The sequence below is a fragment of the Anastrepha ludens genome, chromosome X, assembly GCF_028408465.1.
Source record: "Anastrepha ludens isolate Willacy chromosome X, idAnaLude1.1, whole genome shotgun sequence".
Taxonomy (NCBI): domain Eukaryota; kingdom Metazoa; phylum Arthropoda; class Insecta; order Diptera; family Tephritidae; genus Anastrepha; species Anastrepha ludens.
Genome location: NC_071503.1, coordinates 9,934,731 through 9,960,106, shown reverse-complemented (window position 1 = coordinate 9,960,106; position 25,376 = coordinate 9,934,731). Strand labels below are relative to the sequence as shown.

The 25,376-nt window shown below is 35.8% G+C and overlaps 1 non-coding gene across 1 annotated transcript; it reads left to right on the top strand.

Moving 5' to 3' along the window:
- Nucleotides 1-10,657: 10,657 nt before the first annotated feature.
- LOC128870513 (U2 spliceosomal RNA) lies at nucleotides 10,658-10,844 on the top strand. The gene has a single exon (XR_008455394.1). It is a non-coding gene; the product is annotated as a U2 spliceosomal RNA (small nuclear RNA).
- The last annotated feature ends 14,532 nt before the right edge of the window (nucleotides 10,845-25,376 follow it).

The window sequence follows — 25,376 nt, the reverse complement described above, 5'->3', positions numbered from 1 at the left end:
TAACCTGCAATCGTTTTGAAATTTTATGAAAAAAGGTCTTTTATAATCTATTTATAAAGACGTACCTGATCCCAATCTTCAACTGTCCAGCTTTGGTGAGCCGCACAAAATCCCGCCTCAACCGTACATGTCTTTTTGTCAGCATTGGCTTGGTTTTCTTCTCCGCTGCCTTTAGCCCCAGTTTTGACAGGCTGCGCCTGGCTGTCCACTGACTGGCATCAATATCCAGCATCTTTAGTGCTTCTTTGGGAGTGACCGCCTTGCTGCTTGTTACCAAATTTGCCAGATGGCGGGCATCGCGGTCGCTTATCTTCCTTGGCCGGCCTCCTTTGTTACTGGGAACAGCGTCTGGTACATTTTTCCGCAGCCTTTGCACAGCCATGTGGCTCACTTCGAATTTTTTAGCCATTTTTCTTATAGACTCGCCCTTCTTCAGCAAATCAATTATTTGGCGTTGTACTTCCCGATTTAACATTTTGTCTTATTCACGGTCACGTTTATAATAATTAAAAATCCACCAAATATATAATTACGAGAAAAATAACGGAAAATTTGAAAATTAAGAGTGAGTGCAAAACTGTAACATTTGTCTTTATTTGCATTATTGCTTGCTACTAGTGTTGTTGTTGTTGCATTGACACCAAACCGGTTTGAGAGAGAGAGTACATACATGCCAATAAAGTTATGCAAAAAAAATATTTGATTTGTTAAAACATGTCTAAAAAAAAATGTGTTGAAATAGAAAGTATTACATTTTGTTACAGTTTTGCTCTTCAGTGTACATACATTCTCGACTCCCAGCAAAACTATGCTTATTAGTATACACATATGTATGTACATACAACAGCACACACAAAGCACTGGCTTTATGCCTCTGCACGCGTATGTTTCCGAAGCTAAAATTATAAGCCTAGCGACTGCAAGAACAAAAGACATTCATAGGCGCAGTCGCAGCGGTCATGATTTTTTTAGTCGCAACGGCGCTGAAAAATCCAAAATATTCTATAACACTAAGTTCGAGCTCATCTGCTCATATGCCCATATGACAATTTTCTCGTCAATTTGAAAATTGTCAATATTGTAATATTTCGCGATGAATTATTTGCCAATATTTGGTAAATCTTCAATTTTTGTCAAGTCGAGTGGCCGCGGCTCCGTACATATGTATGCATCAATATATGTATGTAAATATGTGTTCTAAATTCTCGACAGCAATAGCAAATCGAAATATTTTTTCTGTCGCAAGTGCTCGCAGCCTCATATGTATGTATGGCTATGGCAGTTTGTATGCATTTATTTATGTACTGTATATGCGTGTTTGCTTTTGCACGTCCATAGGAACAATTTTTCATATGCAGATATTTATTTTATTGAGCTGAACGAATATGTGTATTGATATTCTAATGAAATCCTGTCGAATTATATTATTGGTATATGTTTCTTTAAGATCCTCTTACCAAATAAATATTATATTATTATCCTTAAGAAAATGAAATACTAATTTTTTTAATATAAATTTTTTATTTTTATTCACAGAAATTTATGTATATGTATATACAATATATTACAATGCTATAAATAATAGGTAATTACATTTCCTGAAATGAAAAAAAAAAAAAAATTATTTTTATTCACAAGTAATTTAAGTATTCTTATATGTATATGTATATATATTACAATGCTATAAATAATAGGTATTTACATTTCCTGAAATGAAAAAAAAAATATAAAATTTTGAAAGCACGAATTACGAAATTGTTCTCATACTATAACAATTTCTCACACGACTTCGATATTGACATCGATTAAGTCATTGCGATGTACCTGATTTTTAAAACACTACTCTCAATCCATCATGATTAAGAAAAAATTGTAGTGCTTTAAAAATCTAGGCTCGGGTGCTAGCTGAAAGAGAAGAAAAAATAAAAAAGAAACCTGTAAAATAGACTAAAAAATAGAAAAAACCTGAAACGGAAAATACCTGTAAAATATATAAATAAAAAAACCCTGAAATATAGAAAAGAGGAAAACCCTGAAATAAAAGAATAGGTATCATCATATGCAAAATATAGCTAATAGATTATTAATTACCTGGGTGAACGGTGAATCTCTTTTCGTGGGGCCCTGGCTTACAACCTACAGGTTTCTTAATTTATTTTGCATTTTTCTGTGTTTGGCATTATTGGCCTCATTTTGCAAGATCCACTTTGCATTCTTGAATAAAAGGACAGTTAAGAGAAAATCTAATAGCTTCACGCGATGATCTCTACATTCTCCAGATACTATAAACCAGTCGGGAAACACTTGTTGTGTTTTTTCTTTTAGAGCGGACAACATTAAACACCTAAGACCTGCAATGTGGGCATATTTTGCGAAGAGCTGACGGTACCACACCATTTGGAGTCGACACACTTCGAAAACCCTGTCTTCAGGATTGACAAGCCTTAAATCGCTGTCATCCGTGAAGTTTTTTGATCTTATCAGGGCTTCTGAATGCAACTTCCGCTCCCCTTTTGTTTTCGTCATGGCGTGGGTGCACTTTTCACATTGTAACTTGCACAGCACTTTCTGGTAAATACCATAGCCAGTGAAGTAACGCTGCACTTGTACCTCAGCTTCATGACTTTCTTCAGCAAAATTTAAATCTTCCACATCAATCTCTTCTAAAATGAGATCGTCATTTCGCTGGTCTCCTACTTCTGCCTCAAGATGACGATCCTCGGGGCCTATATACCAATCTAAATTAATATCGTCATCATCTGTACAATTAGAACCTTTTTTCTCAAATCTCTGGCGTAAAATTTTCATTGAGATCAGTCGCGCAACTATGTATTGAATTTCGTGAGCTGAGGGATGGGTATTCATACTCTGACTAGCTCGTATGCGATAGAAAAAGTTTTCTAACGCATCTTGATTTATTTTCCCGGTGAAAATAAATTTGAGGGAGCTGTGCTCAATGAAAAGTTCCTCGCATAACTTTTGCATCGCTGAAATCGTTATGCGGAAACCTTCGATGCACTTAACGCGTGCGTTTCCCGGCAACTTTAATGACCGCAAAAAATCTAGATGTTTATTTAATCTATCAATTTTTTTGGTGTCACCACGCCTAATCGGACATTTTGAAGGATTTTTCGACTGGAATCTTTTTGCATCCAATTCATCAAAGAGATCATTCATTTTTTTAACGAACATCTGTGTGGGCTTAGCGCATTTAATCACGTAGTCGTCACTGCCTAATAAATTTTGGGCCAAGGCCATGTCGATACCAGAGGCTACCGAATTGCTCAGGACCTGAGTCGCGCGTGAAACGCTCATTTTTTCCATAAAACCGGGATATATATGGCCCTCCGTTAGTTTCGGACAAATTTTAAAATGGGGATTCATTTGATCTATATCAAACAATTTTTTGATCAACTTGAAGCTTGTCACTCCATCTGATGTTAAGATGTCATATTTCATCAAGGTATTTCGGACGGACTTTATCAAGTGACAGTAATCGAACATGCAAAAAGTTTTTGTGTCTTCGTGCAGGAAAAAGGGGCGATTCTCAGAAATTCCTAAAGTGTTAAAAATAGCAGTGTTGGTGGGCCCTTGATCGCAAACTATACCTTTCAAATTTAACCCCATTTTTTTCAGTTGTGCGATATTTTTTCTCAAAATGGACAACAATGTCTCCGTACGTAGACCACCACTGGTGATATAATACGAAAACACGTATTTCCATTTGGAGCACAATCCCTTAACCATAAAAAATAAACATTTATTCCCAATTTTGTTTTCGCGTTGACCTTCCCCATGGTCTACAAACCCATCGATAACATCTCTAGCTTTATTATAGCTTAAGTCCGATTTGATGATGATTTCATCGAATAATAGAACGCTTATGCGTTCGGTGTCGGACATAGTTGAAACAATTTTTTCTAAATTATCACAGACATTGGCATCGAACCCCGGAACAACATATTTGATGGGGCGCCAACGCGAAAGGGATGATTTATGGGGCAAAGCAAAACCTAGATCGTCACGCATAAACGTATATGCTTTGGAGGACATATAATTGATGTTTTGGGCCAATGTCTTTTCCTCCTCGCTATAACGATTTTTTTGGCCACTGACGATCATTCTTGCGAAAGTTATAGCATCACTGCTTGAAGTTTCTTCCGCAAGAACTGCACGACTACACAAATATTTATATTTTTGCAGTAGCTTCTCATTTTCTGCTTCTAACTCTTGAATTCTTTTTTTAAATTTTATTTCATTGCTCCGATAATAACGAGCAGCCTGAGCAAATCGTTCGCTACTGCTTGTGATTTCTAAGTCCTCACAGATGTTTTTGTTTTTGGGTGCCTGCCTTGTTTCCTCTAGCATGGAATATTTTGCGAATTCTTCTAACGTAAGATCGTTTCCTACACCTACTGTACGATTTACGTACACTTTAGTAACGGGCGGGCAAACCCAATCAGAGCCAGTACTAGGTGAGCGACTTCTAGTAACTGGCTCTAATCTTAAAGATGGAACAGCCCCATCTAAAACTTTATAACGAGTTACTTACTCTGGACTAAAGTGGCGCTTACAAACATATAACCTGTCAGTATCGGCTGGTTGCACGTTGCAAGCCAGGGCCCAACTATTTCGACCCTCTCCGCGGCGAGGAAAGGCGTATAACGTATGACCCTTTTCCACCACGCAACAGCTTCGTTGCTTCTTCGGCATTGTACAGCTGTACGTAGGGTCATCGTCATGCCCTATTAAAAAAATTTATTTTATAATATAATATAATAATTTATAAACATTCAATAATTTAAAAACATATAATAATTCATAAACATATAATAATTCATCAAACTACATATAACGCATCACTACGAAACGACAACACCAAATGACGTAAAAATTTGTATGCATTTATATTTTCACCCAATGAAGGTTATAGGCTTGTTTTTATGAAGGAACTCTCTCCCCACAGCCCCCAGGCCGCGCCACCACTCTCATTCGTCACTAATAATCGAATATTTGCTTAAATTTAATCTAAAAAATCTTAGTTTTTCCTATTTCCCACTATTTATAGCGCACTCTAAACTTCATAATCCGCATAAGCTGTTCAACTATGACCCAAATGCAAAGTTCAAAAACGGTTTCAGATAAAAAATTAATAAACTAATTTTGCTTAAAATTTTCCGATTGGTTGTTTTGATTCAACGAGGCATAGCAACGGATGCCGTGTATTGTAATATTATGGTTATTAATAAAAAATTATTTTCTATGAAATTATATACATATCCTAAATCCCTCAAAACTACTCGCTCGGTAATTTTATCACACTTGGTAATTCTCATTTATATTTATTTATATATATGCATATGTAACATAATTCACTTTCAATATATATGCACATACATATGCATATGTAACATAATTTACATTCAAAAATTAGTTTAAATTTCTCAACTTCCTCCACTTTCCTCCCTCAAAACTCTAATGTTGCCAGTTAGCAAGCCTCACCCTCAATGAAACCTATCCACCCTAATATTATATCAAATGTATGCAATAAAACCTATCCACCCTAATATTATATCAAATGTATGCAATACATATGTAGGTATATGTGTTTGCTATTCTTGTACGTTCGCTTCAGCGAAATATAAAAACACACATACCTACTTATGTATTGCGCAAAAACTTACCTAAACGAAGGGTGGGGATGGCACCCTTTCTTAAACATTTTCCCCCCACAACATATGGTTCAAAATGCTTTACGCACACATATGAGTTGTGGGGTGGAAGATGCACCGCCGTCGGGATTTTCAAGTTGGCCCTCCACTTTGCCACTTCCTCCGGATCCTTAGGGAACGAAAACAGGCGTTTCTCGTTCTGCGAACATCCGCGTACGCGACACAATCTATCACTCTTTTTTTTTTTAATTTTCAATTTTTTGATTTTAATTAATTTTTTTTTAACGCACGGCGCTTTGAAAAAAACGCTAAATTTTTACCGCACTTTAAACACTCGAATACACGCACGGCGCTTTGAAAAAAACGCTTAATTTTTAACGCACTTTAAACACTCGAATACCGATTTTAACGCCCGAATAAAAGTCCGCCCGTTGGAATTTGCAAGTCGCCTTCGCAATTTCGCAAAACTTAAGTCCCGTTAACTTTTTGCGATTGACATTTATTATTCTGGCGCAATTTTCCAAATTCCAAAGGGCGAAATAAATCACAAAAAAAAAGCACCTGTAATGTCAAATACATTACGCCCCTCACACAAACTTTTCTAATAATATCTTACATTGCTAATTGCTGTTAATAATACTCACTTGCTGTTAAATTTTCCGAATTGCCTTTTACGCTGTTAACTATTGGTGAAAAATGTGTCAGTGGTGAAATTGTCTTCGCGAGACCAGTACCCCTCAAAAATGAACTCTTTCCTGTCATTAAGACTTCTCTATACATCAATGTTCTCTGGAAATTGTTATGAAGAATCGTCGAATCACAATAAGAGAAGTTGCTGAGAATGTCGGCATATCGGTTGGTTCATGCCATGCAATCTTTTGAGAAATTTTGGGCATGAAGCGTGGCGTAAGGCTTTTCTCACTGTTTTCTTCGATTACCACGGCGTAGTGCACCAAGAATTCTTACCACAAGATCGTACGGTGAATAAAAAGTATTACCTTGAAGTTATGCGCCAGTTCCGTTAAGCAATACGACAAAAACCCCCGGAGTTGTGTAAGAAAATGCATGGATTTTGCATAATGATAATGCACCTGCTCACTCATCTTTGCTTACGAGATATTATTTGGCCAAAAACAACACCGTTATCATGCCTCAGTCACCGTATTCTCCATATTTGGCCCCCTGCGACCTTTTCCTGTTCCCAAGATTGAAGAGACTCATGGAAGGACGGCGTTTTGCGACGATTGAAGAGATAAAAACCAAATCGCTCAAAATCGGGAGCTCAAGGACATACCAAAAAGAGCATATCATTACTGCTTCGAGGATTGAAAAACCCTGACACGAATGTATCATATCTGAGAGGGACTACTTTGAAGGAGATAAAATAGGAATTAATGAATAATAAAATATTTTTTGAAAGAAAATTCATCTTATTTTTGAACACACCTCATATGCAGCTCTCCGGTTGATAAAAGTGCATAAAAACATAGGTATGTATCAAATACAGCTACAAAGTTAGTAACTTACTCTAAAACCAGAGTGCGGCTTATTTGGAGGTTACATTCCGCCTTTGAGTGAAGCCTAAACTGCCAAATATTTAATATTAGAGCTTCTGTGAGCTGTGCAGCGCTGTTCATAACAACTGCCGTAAATCGTTGACCTAAAATATTTAAGTCAATGTGGACCTTTTATATGTAAAATTTTATACAAATTTTTCCTCTTAAATATTAAAATTTTATATCAAATAATTATGAACTACTTCATAATAAGGTCCTAAAAAGTTGTATAAGTAAATTGTGAAGCAATATTGTAATTAAACATTTCTATATGTAATGAAACATTTTCTCTATTTGATTTGGTTGAAGTTAATTCAACAAAGTTTTAACAGACAGATGCAACGACATACATACATGTATATATAATTTTTGGATGATTTACTCTTTCTAAGCCACTATTAAGTTTAGCATATTTGTTTTTGAAGTGAAAACTTCTTTAGAATCGTTGGGAGTGATTTGAGAAAAAGTGAAACGAAAAAGCGACCATCTTGGCTACGAATATTACATATAAACGTAGCGACGAACTAAATAACTTTTAGGCCAGCACCGACAGCATGGCGCGATAGCCGAGCGGCTAGCAATGTGAGCTTCCGATCCAAAATTCTTGGTTCGAATCACAAGAAAAAAAATTTTTTTTTTTTGAAATTTGCATTGTAGGACATTTCTGATTATTTATTGAAAACAGGTTTTTGGCTTTTCTATTTTTGGTTTAGATACTGAAAGTCAGTTTAAGTGAATCGGTATAAATATTTCGTACATTAATTTTTGTGAGCGTGTAATTCTCAAAAGGTTTATTAGAAAATGTATTGACAAGGTAGTTTGTTGGTTGTGTATGGTTATCGCTTCTCGGCCTTATGGCTAAGATAGGGATGATCGATGTTAGAAAAACATCGATGTTGACATCGATGTCATAATCGAAAGCCCAACATCGATGTTCGATATTTATCAAAAACTAAACATCGATGTTGGATAACATCGATGATTTTTGCATTAATAATCACATAAATAAAATTAAAAAAAAAACATTAAATTTTAAAGTAAACAGAAAAAAATGAAATATAGTTTAAACAAACTAAAAAAGTATATATAAAAACAAAAAAGATCAAAAAGATGCACAACTAAAAATAACATAAATACAGTCGAAATTTATTAAGAAACAGAAGATGTAATTATTGCAAATTCCAATATTTTTTATCCACTGACTGAAGGAAAAGTAATTTTGAAAGAGAAGAACCTTTCAATCTATTTCTTTGCTGGTAAAGAGTAGAGCCAGCTTTTGAAAACAGTCTTTCGGATGGCGTTGATGTAGCGATAGTACTCAAATATTTCACTGCTATTTTTTTCAATTTCGGATAAGTGGAACCGATCACATTATTCCAAACTTGGATAGGATCTTGTTTGAGATCAGACACTGGATTTTTTAAATAGCAACTCAACTCGGATGGCATTTCCTGATCACTTTGCGAAGGTGTGGAGTTTTGGAGAGATACAATTTTGTAATGTTCGCTCCACAAATTAAGTTCTTCTGTGATCTCTCGCGACGCACTAATATTTTCTTGAATTACTTCTGTTTCCGTCGCAGTAGTTAGTAATTCTTGAATAAATTTGATTGCTTTAGAACAAGCTATGGGAACTTGAAAATGAGTACGTTTAAATCTTGGGTCTAGCAACGTAGATACAGCAAGTATTTGAACATGTTCCGAAGGTAACAAGCGTTTACTGATTTCAGTTATTATATTCTGTTTAAGATCTTGACCCATACAACTGTTTGTTTTGATGTTGTTGATTTTCAAGTTTAGGAATGACTTTGCTGCTGGTAACATACTCTTCTCCACATATTTCTTTAGTAGCCGCTTCTATAGGGCGCAAAACTTCAAAAATGTCAGTCAAGTCTTCAATACCTTTTGCAGTTATCATTGGGGGAGCACTTGTATGACAATTAACAATTTGATTAATGGTTGCTCGCAGTTCTAAAAATCTTTCCACCATATAAAAGGTGGAATTCCAGCGAGTAGCAACATCTTGTATTAATTTAAGATCAGAATGTTTTCGTAATTCATCACTTGCCACTACACTTAACTTGAACCAGGTGACAATCCTTTTGACAGATCCAATCAATTCTGGCAATTGCTTTGTATTTGCAATTGATCTTTGAGCTACCAAATTAAGTAGGTGAGCAAAACAAATAATATGGCATTTTTTTCCAAATGCAATATTGACAGCTTTAACAACATTTGCTCCTCCATCAGTTACCACAGCGGATATTTTTTCTGGATTTATACACCATTCTTGACATGCGTGCAACAGCATCCTTCCAATGTATTCGGCAGTATGTGATTCGGCTAACTCATAAACTCCTAGAGTCACTGATGTCATGCGTTCTTCATCATAAAAGTGTATAGTGACACCAAGAAAACTCCTAGTCTGCATGGTATCCGTCCATATGTCGGTCGTCAGGGTTATATTACTAGTTAGCACTTTGAATTTACTTTTAAAAAGATTCTGTGTAATTTCATATCGGTTCTCTAGCATTCTCTTGAAAGTATGCCTGGATGGGACTTTATACAGAGGTGCAGCTGCTTTCATTAGGTTTAGAAATCCTTCATTTTCAACCATCTGCAAATCATAAACAAGATAGCATTTGTAAGGCGAACTCCTTTAGCTCCATTTTCAGTGAATTCATTTAAGCTCCTGAAAGTGTCGTGGAGTGTGGGCTGGAATTTTTTTTTGTGACTAGATGATGCACTTATGTCATTTGCACAATCATAGTTAACTACACTGTTTTCACATAAAACAGAGTCAGGTGAAGTAGAAGTAGAAGCAGTTGGTATTGAAGGATTTACGACTGTCTCCGTACTCTCTATGCATGTTTTCTTTGCGCCTGTTTTTTGAACTGTGTTCTCCTCGCTTCTATGTTTCCCCAATAATGAACTATGCATTTTGTCAACGTGTAACTTTAGATTTGTAGTGTTGCCACAAGTTTTAATGATTTTAAAGCAAAATCGACATCTGGCTTCATTATTTTCAAGTCTTTCAAAAAATTCCCAGAAGCGACTTTTTGGCGGCATTATTAATTCTGCTTCTGTATCCCTGAAAACGTACAATTAAGTGTAAATAAAATTCAGACATGAACTCGAAATAATTAGAACATGCAAAACTATTCATTGAAAAATAAAATGTTCTGTCACCTTATTATACAATTTTCAATGCAACCAAAACAGCAAGCTTCGACAATCGACAAACAACCCGTGCGCAGTGTGCACCCGCTTTACTCGCTTGACACTGTGGATGTTAGCTGACATCGATATTCGATGATCGTTTCCGTTAACATCGATGTTACGATATTTTTCGTATAGCAACATCGATGTTAAAACATCGATGTTTTTGCTTTCAACATCGATGATCATCGAACATCGATGTTCATCGAGCATCCCTAGGCTAAGATCAAAGTGTGGTATCTGTTTTTATCAGCATAACATCTGATAGATCCTCCATCGGAGGACAACAAATGTTAAACTGATTTTTGGAAATGGGCGGAGTGTTTTAGGCGCTTGCTCCACCTCTGCCACGGGTTGGCCCGGTATTGCAGTACCGCCGGGATTTCGGCCCAAATTATTGAATAAATACAAGAAGAAATATACTAATACATTTAGCTTTGGTGGGAAGAGACATAAATTTTTATATGAATACAAGTAGACGAAAATGGAATTTTTTTTTTTTGTTTTGAAATTTGCATTGTAGGACATTTCTGATTATTTATTGAAAACAGTTTTTTTTTATTAAAATTTATTATAGAAGAAAATTGAATTTTTTCCAAAGTGAATTCATACACTAAGCTAAGTAAAACGTTTCGTAATTCAATTTTATGTTGACATCCAAATGTACACGGCGGAAGAAAAAAAAAAAACAAATCAGCTGTGTTATTGGTACCACCTTCAATAAATTCGCCTTGATTTTTCATATAAAAATTATACATATCATCACTTGTGACAACTGTACCCAGTCGGTCGGCAGTGTGTGAATCATCTTTACATTCTGCAAGAATACCCCAACCTGCGTAGCGCACAGTAAAATCGACACAAAGCTGAGCGCAGAGCACAATCGTACAAACACACTAACGTACATACATACATATATACGCTCGAATACATTTTCTTACTGTGCTCAGCCAAGGCTGGTAGTCATGCACTGTGGCGATATGAACGCACAAATGCACATACACAGGCACGAACATGAAATCAAACAGCTCGCCGTTGCTTGTTGGCTTTTCTATTTTTGGTTTAGATACTGAAAGTCAGTTTAAGTGAATCGGTATAAATATTTCGTACATTAATTTTTGTGAGCGTGTAATTCTCAAAAGGTTTATTAGAAAATGTAATGACAAGGTAGTTTGTTGGTTGTGTATGGTTATCGCTTCTCGGCCTTATAGCTAAGATCAAAGTGTGGTATCTGTGTTTATTATACGCGTTACGACGCTCATAATAGCACTCAATACAACATACAATTTAAAAATGTGTAACAATCGAACTGAATCGACAACACGATCAAGAACAACAATTGACGCGGTATTTCAAAGATATGTTGACAACATCGAAACCAAAGCATTTGTATCATATTTTAGCTATCATAAGCCACTCGCATCATTTGTTGAAATTGAAAACATTGAGGATGAATAATAATAAAATGAAGAAAATAAAATATGAACTTTAGAGCAATATTATAATGAACCCAAGAATGATAGAAACAAGATTGCGCCCATCAGAGCGTACGTGACGTCACGTTTGCTGAGTTGTGCAGTATTGCCAACCATTTGCTCTTCGCAATAAATTTAGTGCTTTTTTATACCGAAAATGCGACAATTTTTAAGTTTGGTGTTTGTTTCTTTTTGTTTTTAATTTAAGGCTAGCGAAACTTTAGGTTAAAAAAACTGTATTATTATACAAAAGAAGTTTAAAAAAGGCCACTCTGAGAAGATTTTAGTGCTAATGAAATTTTTTTTACTCCTATAAAATTTGATAATTTGAAAGTGCAAATTTAATTTTTGGCTCCATTTAAGGCTATGCAAAAATATTAAATGACCCGCTCTCAACTCTTCTTAAGATTGAAAACCTTTTTACACATTTTAAAAAGCGTTTGAATTTATTGAATGCGAATTAAAACCATAGAGGTGTAATCGTTTCTTCCGGTCATCAATCCTTAGTGAGACATAGAGCTTCAAGAGGTGTATTCATAGTAAAAATAAGCAACAAAATACCAGAAAATACTAAAGCAACCATACTGACATTTTTACAAAAAGAGTACCTTATCTAGTTACATAACTTCAAATATAGCAAAAAAGTCGTTCCCTTAATAAAAGAGTCTCGCTTAACAAAAAAAAACTCATAAATTAAATTGTACATAAGCATAACACGTTTATTTAAAAAAAAACGCACATTCTACAGACAATTTGTCACGCATACAAAGTTCTTTAAGTAACACAATAAAAATTTCGTGTTTTATTTTCTTTAAATGGGCATTTAGTGCGTTTTTATATCCAAAGCTAGGCAACTCTGCAGTAGCGAGAGAGAGATTTTACTGCCGAAAGCAGAAGAACACCAACAACACCGGCAATCACGGGCAATGCCACCAGATGTTAAAAAAAAGTAAAGCTAAATAAAACTGAGTAAATTATTTAAATAATTATTAAAAAATGTATATTTTACAAAATTATAAACATTACTTTTAATTAGAATAGGCTAGAAAAATGTCATGTGGAATGAACTAGAACTCCGAGACAAAAAATAATAAAAATAACAAAAAAAAATGCTAAATCAAGTTACGAAAATGGTAATCTGGCCATACTGGAGCTAAAATCACGTAACTAGTTGTCAAATTCGCTGAGCGCAAAGTAACGGGACCACGATGGGCGCCATCTCATTATTCTTTGCATCATGTAATGAACCTATAATTATCCCGCTCCTAATGCTGCTTTCGTCTCATTCTCTCTCAATTTGTTTTACGGAAGGTTTCACTTCTATCGCGTCTAACCGTTAGACTGGTATTTTTTATTTATGATAAATTGCCTGTAGCTAGCCTACAGCGTTAACATTCTTTGTTCCTAATCACAAAAGAATTTTACTCAGCCGCTGTTTTGTTTAATCAGTTGAGTATGTTTCTGTTATTTTTTGGTGAAAAATATGTCTGAGGTGAACCACGTGCGCAAAACGAGTACTCCTCAAAATTCCATGCGTTCCTGTCACTGAGACTTCTCTATACATTATACCCGTACGCCCGTATCAGCTGGCACGATGAAAGAACCATCTACGATACTACGGAACGGAACGGTGGTGAGAATTCATATACATGGGGCTCTCACTATTTTAATCGTGTCAGCTGATACGGGCGTACTTTTACGTTGGGGAGTGTGTGCACCATTAACGTTCTCTGCGATTCGTATTGTATGCGACAAATGTACAGAAGAGAGACGTTTCGATGTGGCACACTTGTGTTCAAATGGTGAAGCGCACAAGACTCGTAAGCTAATCGTACTTGTCACAGCAAGCATGCAGCATAGTCAAATATAACAATATATTGACGTGATAACGTCTTATAATTCGATTTAACAGGCTGCACGCACGAAAAAATGTGTCGTTACCTTGCTCATTAGTGTTACCTTGCTCATATGTAGTTACCTTGCTCATTGCCGTTACCTTGCTCATTTGTCGTTACCTTGCTCATTGCATTGAATGAACTGCAAGCGAAAGCACGGAACGAACGACAAAGCAAACAAAGCAAACGAACGGCAACGTTCGACATCTTGCTCTCTCCTACTTAAGTGAGCGTATATATGTATGTATATGCGCATATGTACATATATAAATTCACGTATTTGTATTTGCATATGCCTTCTTATTGATTATTATTAATTTGATTCACTTGAAGAATTTAAAATAAAACCAAGTTTGTTAATAATACGTGTTGTTTCAATGTTATTATTATTAATTTTTTTATTATATATGAAGGAAAAAATGTATGGTAATATTTACCATATACCTTATAAGATATGTTGTCTATACTAATATTATAAAGAGGAAAACTTTGTTTGTTTGTAATGAAGAGGCTCAAAAACTACTGGACCGATTTTAAAAATTCTTTCACCATTCGAAAGCTACATCCTCCACATTTTGGAAATAGGGCTCGAGATATAGGTCAAAACGTGGACCCGGGTAATCTTTGGTTGCGTATGTACAATATGGGTATCAAATGGAAGCTGTTGGTGAATGCTTTAGTCCAGAGTATTTTTCATGCCGCTCCGTGACTAGGGTCTCGAGATAGAGACCAAAACGTGGACCCTAGAATGTGTTTGTACAATATGGATATCAAATTGAAGCTGTTGGTGAATGCTTTAGTACAGAGTATTTTTCATGCCGCTCCGTGACTGGGGTCTCGAGATATAGGTCAAAACGTGGACCCGGGTAACCTTTGGCTGTGTATGTACAATATGGGTATCAAATGAAAGCTGTTGATAAGTGCTTAAATACGGGGTAATTTTCATACCTATTGATGACTAGGGTCTGGAAATATATGCCAAAACGTGGACCCGCCGTGTCTTTGCACCGAATTAAACCAAACTTACACACATTGTTAAGGAGGTATTGAAGATGGTTTCCGTATAGTTTGGATATCTATTGGTAGACAGGGTCTCGAGATATAGGTCAAAACGTGGACCCGGGTAACCTTCGGATGTGTATGTACAATATGGGTATCAAATGGAAGCTGTTGGTGAATGCTTTAGTTCAGAGTATTTCCATCCGCTCCGTGACTAGGGCCTCGAGATAGAGACCAAAACGTGGACCCTAGAATGTGTTTGTACAATATGGATATCAAATGAAAGCTGTTGATAAGTGCTTTAATACGGGGTAATTTTCATACCTATTGATGACTAGGGTCTCGAAATATATGCCAAAACGTGGACCCGCCGTGTCTTTGAACCGAATTAAACCAAACTTACACACATTGTTAAGTAGGTATTGAAGATGATTTCCGTATAGTTTGAATACCTATTGGTAGATAGGGTCTCAAGATATAGGTCAAACCGTGGACCCGGGTAACCTTCGGACGTGTATGTACAATATGGGTATCAAATGAAAGCTGTTGGTGAATGCTTTAGTACAGAGTATTTTTCATGCCGCTCCGTGACTGGGGTCTCGAGATATAGGTCAAAACGTGGACCCGGGTAACCTTTGGTTGTGTATGTACAATATGGGTATCAAATGAAAGCTGTTGATAAGTGCTTTAATACGGGGTAATTTGTTATGTTATGTTATGTTATGTTATGTTATGTTATGTTATGTTATGTTATGCTATGTTATGTTATGTTATGTTATGTTATGTTATGTTATGTTATGTTATGTTATGTTATGTTATGTTATGTTATGTTATGTTATGTTATGTTATGTTATGTTATGTTATGTTATGTTATGTTGCGTTGTGTTGTGTTGTGTTGTGTTGTGTTGTGTTGTGTTGTGTTGTGTTGTGTTGTGTTGTGTTGTGTTGTGTTGTGTTGTGTTGTGTTGTGTTGTGTTGTGTTGTGTTGTGTTGTGTTGTGTTGTGTTGTGTTGTGTTGTGTTGTGTTGTGTTGTGTTGTGTTGTGTTGTGTTGTGTTGTGTTGTGTTGTGTTGTGTTGTGTTGTGTTGTGTTGTGTTGTGTTGTGTTGTGTTGTGTTGTGTTGTGTTGTGTTGTGTTGTGTTGTGTTGTGTTGTGTTGTGTTGTGTTGTGTTGTGTTGTGTTGTGTTATGTTATGATATGTTATGTTATGTTATGTTATGTTATGTTATGTTATGTTATGTTATGTTATGTTATGTTATGTTATGTTATGTTATGTTATGTTATGTTATGTTATGTTATGTTATGTTATGTTATGTTATGTTATGTTATGTTATGTTATGTTATGTTATGTTATGTTATGTTATGTTATGTTATGTTATGTTATGTTATGTTATGTTATGTTATGTTATGTTATGTTATGTTATGTTATGTTATGTTATGTTATGTTATGTTATGTTATGTTATGTTATGTTATGTTATGTTATGTTATGTTATGTTATGTTATGTTATGTTATGTTATGTTATGTTATGTTATGTTATGTTATGTTATGTTATGTTATGTTATGTTATGTTATGTTATGTTATGTTATGTTATGTTATGTTATGTTATGTTATGTTATGTTATGTTATGTTATGTTATGTTATGTTGCGTTGTGTTGTGTTGTGTTATGTTATGTTATGTTATGTTATGTTATGTTATGTTATGTTATGTTATGTTATGTTATGTTATGTTATGTTATGTTATGTTATGTTATGTTATGTTATGTTATGTTATGTTATGTTATGTTATGTTATGTTATGTTATGTTATGTTATGTTATGTTATGTTATGTTATGTTATGTTATGTTATGTTATGTTATGTTATGTTATGTTATGTTATGTTATGTTATGTTATGTTATGTTATGTTATGTTATGTTATGTTATGTTATGTTATGTTATGTTATGTTATGTTATGTTATGTTATGTTATGTTATGTTATGTTATGTTATGTTATGTTATGTTATGTTATGTTATGTTATGTTATGTTATGTTATGTTATGTTATGTTATGTTATGTTATGTTATGTTATGTTATGTTATGTTATGTTATGTTATGTTATGTTATGTTATGTTATGTTATGTTATGTTATGTTATGTTATGTTATGTTATGTTATGTTATGTTATGTTATGTTATGTTATGTTATGTTATGTTATGTTATGTTATGTTATGTTATGTTATGTTATGTTATGTTAAAGTATATTATGTTATGTTAATGTTAACTCATTCTCTATATCCATACAAAATATCTATCAAACAAATAAAATTAAAATTTTCTTTTGAAAAATGCAACCATTCAATCAGTATTTTCTTATGACGTTATCACGTTAAACTATCGTCAGTAAACCGACTTTACAGACAACCTCTTTTTTTTTAATGGTGGATTAATCTTATTTAAAAAGGCTTAAAGGCTACGGTGGCCGCCGTAGCCGAATGGGTTGGTGCGTGACTACCATTCAAAATTCACGGAGAGAACGTATGTAGGTTCGAATCTCGGTGAAACACCAAAATTAAGAAAAACATTTTTCTAATAGCGGTCGCTCCTCGGCAGGCAATGGCGAACCTCCGAGTGTATTTCTGCCATGAAAAAGCTTCTCTTAAAAATATCTGCCGTTCGGAGTCGGCTTGAAACTGTAGGTTCCTCCATTTGTGGAACAACATCAAAACGCACACCAGAAATAGGAGGAGGAGCTCGGCCAAAAGCCCAAAAAGGGTGTACGCGCCAATTATATATATATGTATATATATAAAGGTTTTTTTCTGCAATTAAGAATTTTTTCTAAGAACTTTCCTCTAAAATTTTGTAATTTACAAAAATTTTTATCATCCTGTTAATAATTATCTACAGATAGTAATATTTTAAAAAAAAAATTCCCCAGAGTTCCATAGAGGAGTTAAAGTGGTTAGGGGTAACTTATGTTAAAGTACAGATACTGCTTTTCCCAAGGAGGAGGGTTGAGAAACCCACATAATCCTTTTCTCCGTGCTAATGCATTCTCGGATGTTGGTATTTTGTTTTAGACAACCTGTAAAATGTCTGAAATTTGTAATCATCCTCTTGTAACTCCCTCGTGGCAATCTGCTGTTTGAGTTATTCCTAATGTACGGATACACCCAGTACCTCCGATAGAGAAGAATTACTCTTACTGTAGAATTACTCTTAATGGGAGTTTTTGGTGATACAGGCGATTGCTTCTTTTCATTTTTCTTTCATCCTAAGATATTACTTCGGCATCTGCAGGCAATTCGGCGCATCATTTATTTCTGGTGTGTGCAACAGCTGCATTATTAGCATCCGTACAAACTCCAATGTCTTCTGCAATTGCCGGTCCAGATAGCGGATCGGTCATCCTTTTTAACATAATTTTCCTCATCCCCTCTGTCAATGGCAAACTATTGAGATTGTCATTGGCTAAGGAAGCTGGTAAAAAACTTTCTCTCAGACTCATTCGTACCCTCTTCGTTTTGTACATCCGTTGGTCCAAATGGCAATGAGAACTTTTTTTGTAAATATAATTTGTATGTGTGTAACCAACTAAAAACAACTGTTCTCTACGGGGTGAGTTTGACTCAGTTTTGTGCTCTCTAGGGGCTGCGGTAAGGGACTACGTACGTCGGTGACTGTTTCCAGCATAAGGCCCTTCGCACACGACTCGCAGAGAACGTTCATGATATAGAGAAGTCTCATCAGCTACGAATAGTGTAAATTGTTAAAAATGAAGTCTAACTGCCGCCGTGGTGTAGTGAAATTTTCAACAGACCTAATTACAGTGAATTCTCTCTTTAGTATATTAACCGTGCACAGTCTTTTGCTTCTGTAGGAAATCGTTTAGTTTGTTTGTGAAAGGCATAAATAAGACAAGTGTTCCGCGTGTTCGTCGGATCAAAGAAGTTGCATCAAATTTTGTGTAAAAAACGGAATTAAGTGCTCAAAAACACTTGAAATGTTACCAGTAGCATACGGCGAGAGTACTCTGAGTCAAAAAGAAGTTCACAAGTGGTACAAGCTTTCCACAGGACTTCAAGAAAATGTGAATAATTACTCTCGCTCGGGACGCCCCAGCACATCAACAGCCGGTGAAAATGTTGAGAAAGTGAAGAAATTGTTATGAAGAATCGTCGAATCACAATAAGAGAAGTTGCTGAGAATGTCGGCATATCGGTTGGTTCATGCCATGCAATCTTTTGAGAAATTTTGGGCATGAAGCGTGGCGTAAGGCTTTTCTCACTGTTTTCTTCGATTACCACGGCGTAGTGCACCAAGAATTCTTACCACAAGATCGTACGGTGAATAAAAAGTATTACCTTGAAGTTATGCGCCAGTTCCGTTAAGCAATACGACAAAAACCCCCGGAGTTGTGTAAGAAAATGCATGGATTTTGCATAATGATAATGCACCTGCTCACTCATCTTTGCTTACGAGATATTATTTGGCCAAAAACAACACCGTTATCATGCCTCAGTCACCGTATTCTCCATATTTGGCCCCCTGCGACCTTTTCCTGTTCCCAAGATTGAAGAGACTCATGGAAGGACGGCGTTTTGCGACGATTGAAGAGATAAAAACCAAATCGCTCAAAATCGGGAGCTCAAGGACATACCAAAAAGAGCATATCATTACTGCTTCGAGGATTGAAAAACCCTGACACGAATGTATCATATCTGAGAGGGACTACTTTGAAGGAGATAAAATAGGAATTAATGAATAATAAAATATTTTTTGAAAGAAAATTCATCTTATTTTTGAACACACCTCATATGCAGCTCTCCGGTTGATAAAAGTGCATAAAAACATAGGTATGTATCAAATACAGCTACAAAGTTAGTAACTTACTCTAAAACCAGAGTGCGGCTTATTTGGAGGTTACATTCCGCCTTTGAGTGAAGCCTAATCTGCCAAATATTTAATATTAGAGCTTCTGTGAGCTGTGCAGCGCTGTTCATAACAACTGCCGTAAATCGTTGACCTAAAATATTTAAGTCAATGTGGACCTTTTATATGTAAAATTTTATACAAATTTTTCCTCTTAAATATTAAAATTTTATATCAAATAATTATGAACTACTTCATAATAAGGTCCTAAAAAGTTGTATAAGTAAATTGTAAAGCAATATTGTAATTAAACATTTCTATATGTAATGAAACATTTTCTCTATTTGATTTGGTTGAAGTTAATTCAACAAAGTTTTAACAGACAGATGCAACGACATACATACATGTATATATAATTTTTGGATGATTTACTCTTTCTAAGCCACTATTAAGTTTAGCATATTTGTTTTTTATGATAAAGTGCCTGTAGCTAGCCTACAGCGTTAACATTCTTTGTTCCTAATCACAAAAGAATTTTACTCAGCCGCTGTTTAGTTTAACCAGTTGAGTATGTTTCTGTTATTTTTTGGTGAAAAATATGTCTGAGGTGAACCACGTGCGCAAAACGAGTACTTCTCAAAATTCCGTGCGTTCCTGTCACTGAGACTTCTCCATACATTATACCCGTACGCCCGTATCAGCTGGCACGATGAAAGAACCGTCTACGATACGGAACGGAACGGTGGTGAGAATTCATATACATGGGGATCTCACTATTTTAATCGTGTCAGCTGATACGGGCGTACTTTTACGTTGGGGAGTGTGTGCACCATTAAAGTTCTCTGCGATTCGTATTGTATGCGACAAATGTACAGAAGAGAGACGTTTCGATGTGGCACACTTGTGTTCAAATGGTGAAGCGCACAAGACTCGTAAGCTAATCGTACTTGTCACAGCAAGCATGCAGCATAGTCAAATATAACAATATATTTTTTTTAATGGTGGATTAATCTTATTTAAAAAGGCTTAAAGGCTACGGTTGGTGCGTGACTACCATTCAAAATTCACGGAGAGAACGTATGTAGGTTCGAATCTCGGCGAAACACCAAAATTAAGAAAAACATTTTTCTAATAGCGGTCGCCCCTCGGCAGGCAATGGCGAACCTCCGAGTGTATTTCTGCCATGAAAAAGCTTCTCTTAAAAATATCTGCCGTTCGGAGTCGGCTTGAAACTGTAGGTTCCTCCATTTGTGGAACAACATCAAAACGCACACCAGAAATAGGAGGAGGAGCTCGGCCAAAAGCCCAAAAAGGGTGTACGCGCCAATTATATATATATGTATATATATAAAGGTTTTTTTCTGCAATTAAGAATTTTTTCTAAGAACTTTCCTCTAAAATTTTGTAATTTACAAAAATTTTTATCATCCTGTTAATAATTATCTACAGATAGTAATGTTTTAAAAAAAAAATTCCCCAGAGTTCCATAGAGGAGTTAAAGTGGTTAGGGGTAACTTATGTTAAAGTACAGATACTGCTTTTCCCAAGGAGGAGGGTTGAGAAACCCACTCCTTCTTGTACTCCGTCCACCACACCAAAATATCAAATAGAATGCTACTTGCCTCAGCGTAATCATAATCCTTTTCTCCGTGCTAATGCATTCTCGGATGTTGGTATTTTGTTTTAGACAACCTGTAAAATGTCTGAAATTTGTAATCATCCTCTTGTAACTCCCTCGTGGCAATGAATAATCTGCTGTTTGAGTTATTCCTAATGTACGGATACACCCAGTACCTCCGATAGAGAAGAATTACTCTTACTGTAGAATTACTCTTAATGGGAGTTTTTGGTGATACAGGCGATTGCTTCTTTTCATTTTTCTTTCATCCTAAGATATTACTTCGGCATCTGCAGGCAATTCGGTGCATCATTTATTTCTGGTGTGTGCAACAGCTGCATTATTAGCATCCGTACAAACTCCAATGTCTTCTGCAATTGCCGGTTCAGATAGCGGATCGGTCATCCTTTTTAACATAATTTTCCTCATCCCCTCTGTCAATGGCAAACTATTGAGATTGTCATTGGCTAAGGAAGCTGGTAAAAAACTTTCTCTCAGACTCATTCGTACCCTCTTCGTTTTGTACATCCGTTGGTCCAAATGGCAATGAGAACTTTTTTTGTCGATGCCTGTTTCTGACACAAGGAGCTCTTCCGTGACAACTTGCTCGTCTTCCTGCATGGAGAACATTCGGGCGGTCAACTAGAAGTTCTCAGTATACAATACGGTCATCGTTTCCGTATTTCCTTTGATTCTGCAATGTGCTCCTCATATATTATAACATCCCCATCGCCAACTGGGCTGTTACACTTGCGCTTCTTGCAACACTTACGTAATAACGTCTATTAGTTAACAAACCACGCTGTTTAAACTCTTTCTTAGGATGCTGAATTTTAAGTTCGCCTAGCTTTGCCATTTTCCCTTTCCTGTTCTATGGGGCTTTATTCACCAATCCCACTTCTAACACCAATTGTTACGAATTTGTTTGAATTACTTTATTATATTTTTCGTTTACTCTTTTACACGTTTAACTTAAGACTGAATATCCTATGAGAATGCTCCTCTGCGTATTTACATGTGCTTAATAACAATTGTAATTTTTATATTTGGCAAATCGTATCTTCTAGCGATTTCTGTCTCGCCATCTAGAGTTTTGTTTTGGTATCTCATTCGCTCAGTGTTGTTGCCAGTCGGTTCGGGAATATCCGCGTTTCGTTACAATATATTAAACAAATTCCTCTACTTCGCTCGACATATTGACAACTCGACTTGTAAGCGTGTTGTCGCTGTAAAAACACATATCATACCGATGACGGTACGAGCCGTGTGCGAAGGGCTTTGAAGATTCTGTGTATAGGTCTTAAGATTGTTACAAAATTAGTACCACAACTGAGATCATCTAATTACAAAATTATTATTATTTATTAACAAATTAACTAAATCAATACGGGCCAGGGCTATCAGCTCTACAAAAATATGATTTGTAAAAATAGTAGGACTAGTATGTTTGTGTGGAAATAAAAGGTATACGTTTTTACTTATGTACTAAAAACCTAATAGGGAAAATTTCTAGTTCATTTAAATTCGGATTTTTTAATAATTCCATCCAGTTTTTCCTGAGATAATTATTTCTGCCGTGTACTGTGTGCGCGCACTGGTGTGGCTCCACTGTCATAATGTGTTCGTGCATGTCAATAGTGTGGCCAAGCCGTAGACCTTAGAAACGTTTTATCTGTGTTTCCATAGGCCGGTGGGATATTATGGGATACATACTCTCGATTACGGGAGTGTTTAGTCATTCTAGTTTCGTTCTGATGTTTAGATATCGCTAATTGATGATAATATCTCTTTTTTCACATGTGAGATCTTTTGTTACCGGTGCTGAGGCTTGTTTAGCTACACAGTTTGCCATCTCATTCCCGTGAATTCCTATATGACTTAGTATCCAAAGTATACGTAAGGTAGCCTCCTTGCCAATAAGCGTATCTCATTTTCTACTGATGATAAATGAGTTAGATAGAGGGTTTTGAACGGCTTTTAGAACGGATTTTCTGTTGGTGCATATAAGAGTTTTACAATCTGTTTCCAAAGTCATGTTTATAGCCCGGCAACTGCTTCTGCAGTAATAAGAGATGCACAGTCCGGCAAAGTTTGAACCCGTAGAGTGTCGCCGGGTTCAGATTTTAAGCCATCTGTGAACCACAAAGTCCAATTTTCAGATTCATAGTATGTCTTGCGCTCTTGGAGCATGGAAAGGAATGCTTCGGGTTACGTCGTTTTTTGCAAATTTTAATAAATTGGGGTCGCACGATAATTTCGTTATCTCCCATTCAGGGTTTTTTGCTTGAGAGTTCTCCAGCGGTTTAGATAACTCTAGCTTGTTGACGATCTCAAGTATTTGATACATAGTCTTTCTTCTTTTTTTCTTTATCTTTTATTATAGGTTTTGTCTGTTTTTCTTTACATAAAAATTATAATACATACACACATACTTACACATATACATTGATACATCAATTTATTTTAGCATTTAGAGAAATTACACATGCATAAATCTCATATCATTGCTGCATTTGATTTTTGGTACATAGATATCCATCTTTCTGCCCATCGTTTTGGTGGTCTTCCTGGTCGTCTTCTTCCTTTCTATCTCGAGCTATTTTTATCAACCGATCTCTAGGGGCTCGTGTCACATATTCGTTCCATGCCCGTCTTCTGGCTCTTATGAATTTTATAATATCGATCACACCTGTCTCCGTTCTTATCTCCTCGTTTCTTATGTGGCCTAGTCTAGTTTTTCCAGCTATGGTCCAAAGCATGCATTTCGGTAGTCCACAGCAATTGTTTCGTTTTCATGTTTTTTGCACGAGCTTCTACTCCGTAAGTCGTATTTTGTTTTCCATGTTCATATAGATACTTGTTTCTACAAACGAGTTGTCACAGACACTCTGATATCCGTTCACCACTTCCGCATCTCTCTCGCACCTGTGTTATTATATTTCGATTGCTAGATACATCTATACCCAAATATTTAAATTCCATTACTTTTTCTATCATATGAACAGTTGATAGGCGAAATTGCGAGCTGCCAGAAATAAGCCACCAAAAATAACTGACAGTTATGGAAAAATGCCGAGATTCAAATATTTATAATAATTTGTCTTAACAACATTTGACTAGTACGCTGCTGCCAAGGCGAATTTATTACAGGTGACAGCAAACACATATTAGTAAAACCCTACATGTATTTGTTGTTGCGTTTGGCCCAAGCATCACGTCAAAATCAGTAATCAAATGTAAACATACGAATGTAAACATACCAATACATACAAACAAAGCATATCATTTTGACGTAAGCCATACCTACGGCGAAAAATTCAGCTGGGTGAATGCTGTCACCTTAATAAATCCACCTTGGCTGCTGCTACAACGGAACTCGCCAGAAGATAGGAGCTTGCCAGATCTAGAAATTGCGATGGTTATTAATATGGGTTGGAAATAAAAGTTGTGAGCGAATAAACGAAAAGTAATAGAGTGATTCATTCTTAAGCTGAACGTGTACATTTAGAAGTAAAGTGTTGGAAATTAAATAAAGCAAGTGTGTTGCGGCCGCCGTAGCCGAATGGGTTGGTGCATGATTACCATTCGGAATTCATGGAGAGAACGTAGGTTCGAATCTCGGTGAAACCCCAAAATTAACAAAAACAGTTTTCTAATAGCGGTCGCCCCTCGGCAGGCATTGGCAAATATCCGAGTGTATTTCTGCCATGAAAAAGCTCCTCATAAAAATATCTGCCGTTCGGAGTCGGCTTGAGACTGTAGGCCCCTCCATTTTGTGGAACAACATCAAGACGCACACCACAAATAGGAGGAGGAGCTCAGCCAAACACCCAAAGAGGGTGTACGCGCCAATTATATATATATATATATACATAAGTCTGTTGCCATTAATTTTTGAGTTTTGTTCAACAAGCCAGTGATCGAACTCAGAGAGTTATTGCAAGAGGTTTATTTGAATTTTATCTTAAGAAAATTCGTAACAATATAATATAAATTATCACAATCCATATGAAATATGTACATCAATAAGCAAAAAATACTAAAATTGATATTTAAATAAAATTATTCAAAATTGAAAAATGCTGATAATAA